This window comes from Brassica oleracea, unplaced genomic scaffold (genome assembly GCF_000695525.1).
Source record: "Brassica oleracea var. oleracea cultivar TO1000 unplaced genomic scaffold, BOL UnpScaffold00766, whole genome shotgun sequence".
NCBI lineage: Eukaryota > Viridiplantae > Streptophyta > Magnoliopsida > Brassicales > Brassicaceae > Brassica > Brassica oleracea.
Genome location: NW_013617450.1, coordinates 101,071 through 106,382, shown reverse-complemented (window position 1 = coordinate 106,382; position 5,312 = coordinate 101,071). Strand labels below are relative to the sequence as shown.

Genomic DNA, 5,312 nt, shown 5'->3' with positions numbered 1-5,312 from the left:
ATCCAAACGAGAGTTTAGGTATCAAGATCGATCAGCATAGGGAGCAGGACCACGACAGTGGCTTGTTCTATTTGAGTGATCCGAGTTCTAGACTTGCTCTTAATTGAACTTGAATAATTGTTTGGCTCACACTTGCTTAACACCCGATCAAACCACCCTAGGCTAGCATTTTAATTATCTGAATACTTTAATTAATCTTGTTACTTGTTTCTCACGAAACCCTCAAATCTTAAAACCCCCATATTGTTTTAGCTAAGTATTGATCCCATAAAGATAAAGTGTAATCATTGGCCTCTGTGGATTCGATCCTAAAGTGCTACATCGACATACCATTCGATTGTGGTAGTGTGCACATTAGGTTAATTGGTGTGCGTATACACGTAATATCACCAATCTGGGAGAATACGATCAAAATTGAAATCACCAACTGAGGCCTCATTGATCTTGAAAAGGAAGAACTTGCTCTTCGATTCATCTCCTCCTGAGAATCTATAAAATGTGGTATTCTGAGCGAGGGTCAAAGAAGAAAGAACCCTCTGATCTGATAATCTTCTTCACAGCAAAGACGACAAGTAGTTTTCGAAGAACAAAAGTCATAGAAGAAAGAACCCTCTGATCCAGGTGAGGATGTGATTCGTGGCGAATTGTTACCATAGTTTTTAGCAAATTTGATCCAGACATCCTAGGTTATGTGAATGAGTATAGAGTTCTATGTTTTCTTAGAATATGACATGTTAGATTGGGTGCAGTGATGGTTGGATTAGATTGACATGTTTATGTGAAAACTTAGGAGTTGATCTAAAGTGAACTGGAATGTTAATCGGAAGATTTTAAAATCACATATTAAGTGAACGAACTTAAATAAGGAAAGTATGTTTTGGCTTTGGGCCATAAAAATATATTATGATCTTGTTTGGTTTTGCGCCATATGTTGGCTACGGCCGTGAGGGACCTTCAGGGTCGTGATGGACTTTCGGGGTCATGAGGACCTTCAGAGTTGTGAGGGACCTTTGAGGTCATGAGTGACCTTCAGATTTGAGATGAACCGACTTGTCGTGATGGACCTTTATGGTTGTGGTTGACCTTTGGGGTCGTGATGGACCTTCGGGGGTTGTGATAGACCTTTGGGTTCGTGATGGACATGTGGGGTCTAATATTAGAAAGTGACTAATTAGTAAGAAATTCCTAAGTAGTAAGAATTGGTTAAGTAGGAAATGATATGAAACATAAAGATAAGTTGCAAGAATGAAATTCATTTTTATGGTAAATATGTTTGAATTGCATGTGAGAGGTTTTGAAAATCATCACTGAGTATTTTTGTATGCTCACGCCTCCTTTTTTGATGCATGACAGAAAATAGATATGCAAACAGAAAATAGAAAAGAAACAGAATTAAAGCTTATGGATCTCACAAACCAGATCTGCAAAGAGCAGGGTGGGCGCTACAACCCAAAACCCCGAGATGAGAGATATAAGAAAATGAACAAGAAATAGATGAGTAAAAACTATAATTATGGTTCCTTATCCTCACCGGTGAATATCTAAAGAAAGACAAGACTAGATATAGATAAGGAGACATATCAGCTTGTTGCGCATCTCCAACGGTCTGGCTTTGTCTTCAATAGCGTAAAAAGACTTTGAGGCGATGGAATTATCGCTGATGGTTTCTTTGAGGGTGGCCCATGCAGAAAAGAGGAAAAGAAGAGAATAAGAACAAGATCTGAAAAGAAGAGAGGCAGATAGGTCACCAAAGTGGTAGAGTTTCGTTGTGTCTTCTCTTTATGGGAAAATTTAAGGACGCTGCCTTCTTTTTATAGGAAAAAGGTGAAAACCATACGGTGTATGCGGGCCAAAACAAGAGCGAATATGAGCTTTGGTCCAAACTAATAAAAAAAAGAAGACCAAATACCGGTGTGGGACGGCATGTGACAAATCTCGCCCACTTAATGGGGAATTCACCTCATATTCCAAGCAGATACCAAATATAACTCAACCATTAAGAAAAAGAAACTTGTTATCGTCTATTGCTTTGAATCGATACTGACCCTCTAGGTTAGGAATAGAGAGTCTTTCTATGGCTATGATACCACTTGTGATATTCCGATCCAGCATTGCTTTGACTGGGTATTGAACCCCTAGGTTAAGAATATAGAGTCTTTCCAGGGCTATGATACCAATGGGACATCCCGATCCAGCATAAATGAAATGGTCGGTGATATCAAAATACTTGTCTCTAGTTGTATGAGCTAAAGCAACATGCCGTTCAACTATGTAGGATCCTAGGAAGCGTATGACAATATACACCAACTTGAACCAAATCTACATGGGAAAATGGGGGAAGGAGGAAGGGAGCGTTTTAAAAAAAAAATAGTGAGGGAAGCTCTAGGAACCCAAAATCATCCACCAAAAATCACCATACAACTTAACAAATGCTCTACCTAAAATATCCAATAAAGCAAGAGCAAACAACAACTAACGAGGATAAACTCCGACATTGCCAACATGAGACCACCCCATCTAATTTGTTCCCGAGCTCCTCATGTTATCCCGTGAGAGTTCACCAACAAAAACCCCCATCAAAGGCCCAATTGAGATTTACCAAATTGACAATATTTACATGGCCCGTTGGCAAAGCCCAACTATTACGATTAAAAGGGTTACCTCGTAACTTAAGATAGCGAGATCCATGTCAAGCGTATAACGATTAAACTCACTCACTTTGCGCCTCACGGTCAAAAAGTTACAAACATGCCGAGATTCTCTGAGCAAGAAATGGCGTGTTCGTCCAAGATACTTGGAATAGTTGGACAAGCTGAAGAGAAAGTTGAGGAACATAAAATAGACGGGTTTTTACTTTGTTTTTTTGCACTTGAGATTGAGAATAATTTTTTCGACTGGTATTATCTTAGACTTTGTTTTTTGTATTCATCACTTCCATTATAATAATAAGATTTTAGTTCATGTAATCTATCTTAAAGATATACTCAAATGGATCATTTTCCATGTTTCCATAAATCTTACTCTTATCTCATTAAATTCTGATTGTGGGTTTTAGCTCCTACACTCTATATATGTTTTAATTCCTATCAATGGAAATAAATATACAATTTAAGAATTTATATCCAATTTTATACCCAGCTTGAGAACAGTTATCAAAGGCACTCATGGTCATAACCAGTTCATCAATACTATTATAACTGAATGACCTTTTTTGAGGTCCCCTTGGAGTTTTGAAGTATTTACAGATCTCTGCCACTGTTTTATTAAAAAACTAAGTTTTTTTTGTTTTAGATATATTCAGAAAATGATTTATTGTTTAATTTCCTTTCCTTCTTAGCGTAATTAACTCAAATAATGCAACAAACTATTAATTTTAATTTCCTTACCTTTTAACTTCTGCTCCAACTTATGTTCAAGTTTATGATTGATTGACACGAAGGTGAGTATCCAGATCTATGGTTTCTATGCTGGGTGTGAGGCGAATCAATCAAGGTCTGTGTATTCTTTCAGTGATTTCTGGTATTGACGATGATACCTTCGATGGAGATCTAAGACCACCCCAAAGGGAGGTTTTAAAAAGGAGTTCTTAGAAAAAAACAAAAAAATAAATGAAAAAAGAGATAATGGCATAGAACCGCTGCCTAAAACAAAGCTTTTGGAATCGCTAAAAACCCCATACGTGCCTCTTTATTGTTGGCTAATTCTTTTTCTGCTTCTCTCTCTTCCTCTTTGTCGTTGTTCTTCTTTTTTTGTCTGAGAAATCTGTCTGAGAAATCGATGTTGGTAAATTAAGCTGTGGGAGTATCCAAATAGTTCTGTTTGAAAAAAAAAAGTATGACGATTGAATTTTACCCTTTGAATTTTACCCTCTGTATTTGTCTTTCTGGGTTTCAATTGATGTTTTTGATCTGGGTTTCTTTGTTTCTAGAATTGTTTGTGTCGGTGCGAAAGATTTCACCGCATTTACTTGAAGGAGTCCCGGATGTGCTTGCAAAGGAACTGTTTTTGGCATCTGGTGAAGGTCCTGGCCTCGCTAATGTCAACCCATTGGTAACTGTTATATGTTTCCAAGTAGCTTTTTGTTCTTCTTTTGTCACCCTGACACAGATCTCACACCAAAGCAAAACACAGAGCTGATGTCAATTGTTACTTATAGTAGTTGATAGGCAACTAGGATTTGTATCAAATACTTTTAATTGGTTTCTGTCGTTGTTTCAAGTGTCTTTTTGATTGGAATATCCTTTTCATTATGTACTTATAGCTTATGCAAGGAATTAGTTAGTTAATTGCACATGCATGTTTAGTGATAAACTTTATTTCGTTAGGAAGCAATCTGTGGAATCTATCAATCAATCAATGTGAATACTAGAATTAATCTCAGAAAACTTCCACAAATTGAGTTGATTTAAGTAGTGAATCTAATCTTGTTTCTGTTAAGAGATCTAATCTGTGCTTAATCAGTGGCGGATGTAGGAAGCTAATTAGTTGGGGGCACAGTGATTTTTTCCATTATGATTAATTTTAGAGTGGAAACATTTGATAAACTTTATAGTATTTATGGAAGAAATTTTTTTTAAACAGTTGGGGGCACGTGCCCCCGTAGCCGTTGTCTTGCGTCCGCCACTGTGCTTACTTAGTAAGATTGTCACTGATCTGATGATTTTAAGTGGATGTAATTGTTGCAGATAAGATCAGTGCAAGAGCTGAGAGGTACAGACATGCGAAATCTGCAGAGACGAGGTCGAATTGACCGTTAATGGAGAACCATTCGTGGTGTGTAACGAATGTGCCCTCCCTGTTTGTAGACCTTGCTATAAGTACGAAAGAAGAGAAGGCAATCAAGCTTGTCCTTAGTGCAAGACCCATTACAAAAGGCTTAAAGGAAGTCCAAGGGTTGAGAATGATGAAGAGGAAGATGACACTGATGATATAGACAATGAGTTTGATTACATGAACAATGGTGGGATTGGATTTGATCAGGTATGTTTTTGAATTCTAAAGTATTTAATTGTATATATGGTATACTGAGTTTTGTGTAATTGTATATATGGTATATTGAGTTATGTATATATGCTATACTGAGTTTTTTTAATATTTTTTTATGTCATATTTGTTTAAATTTTATGAAATCCAATAATTTATAAGTTTTGTAAAATTTAAATTTAATAATTCAACTTAAAAAAAAAAAATTAAGAACCTCAAAAAGGTTCCTCCATTAGACTATGAGAAATTTAATTACACTAACAAGGGTTCTAAACTTCTCAAATCACAAAATTAACTATTAAATTATTCATTAGAATCCATAATGGGCG

The 5,312-nt window shown here is 36.4% G+C and overlaps 1 long non-coding RNA gene across 1 annotated transcript; it reads left to right on the top strand.

The window, feature by feature from the left end:
• Nucleotides 1-3,367: 3,367 nt before the first annotated feature.
• On the top strand, nt 3,368-5,078 carry LOC106320036. Its single transcript, XR_001265678.1, has 3 exons — nt 3,368-3,832; nt 3,929-4,050; nt 4,686-5,078. It is a non-coding gene; the product is annotated as an uncharacterized LOC106320036 (long non-coding RNA).
• The last annotated feature ends 234 nt before the right edge of the window (nt 5,079-5,312 follow it).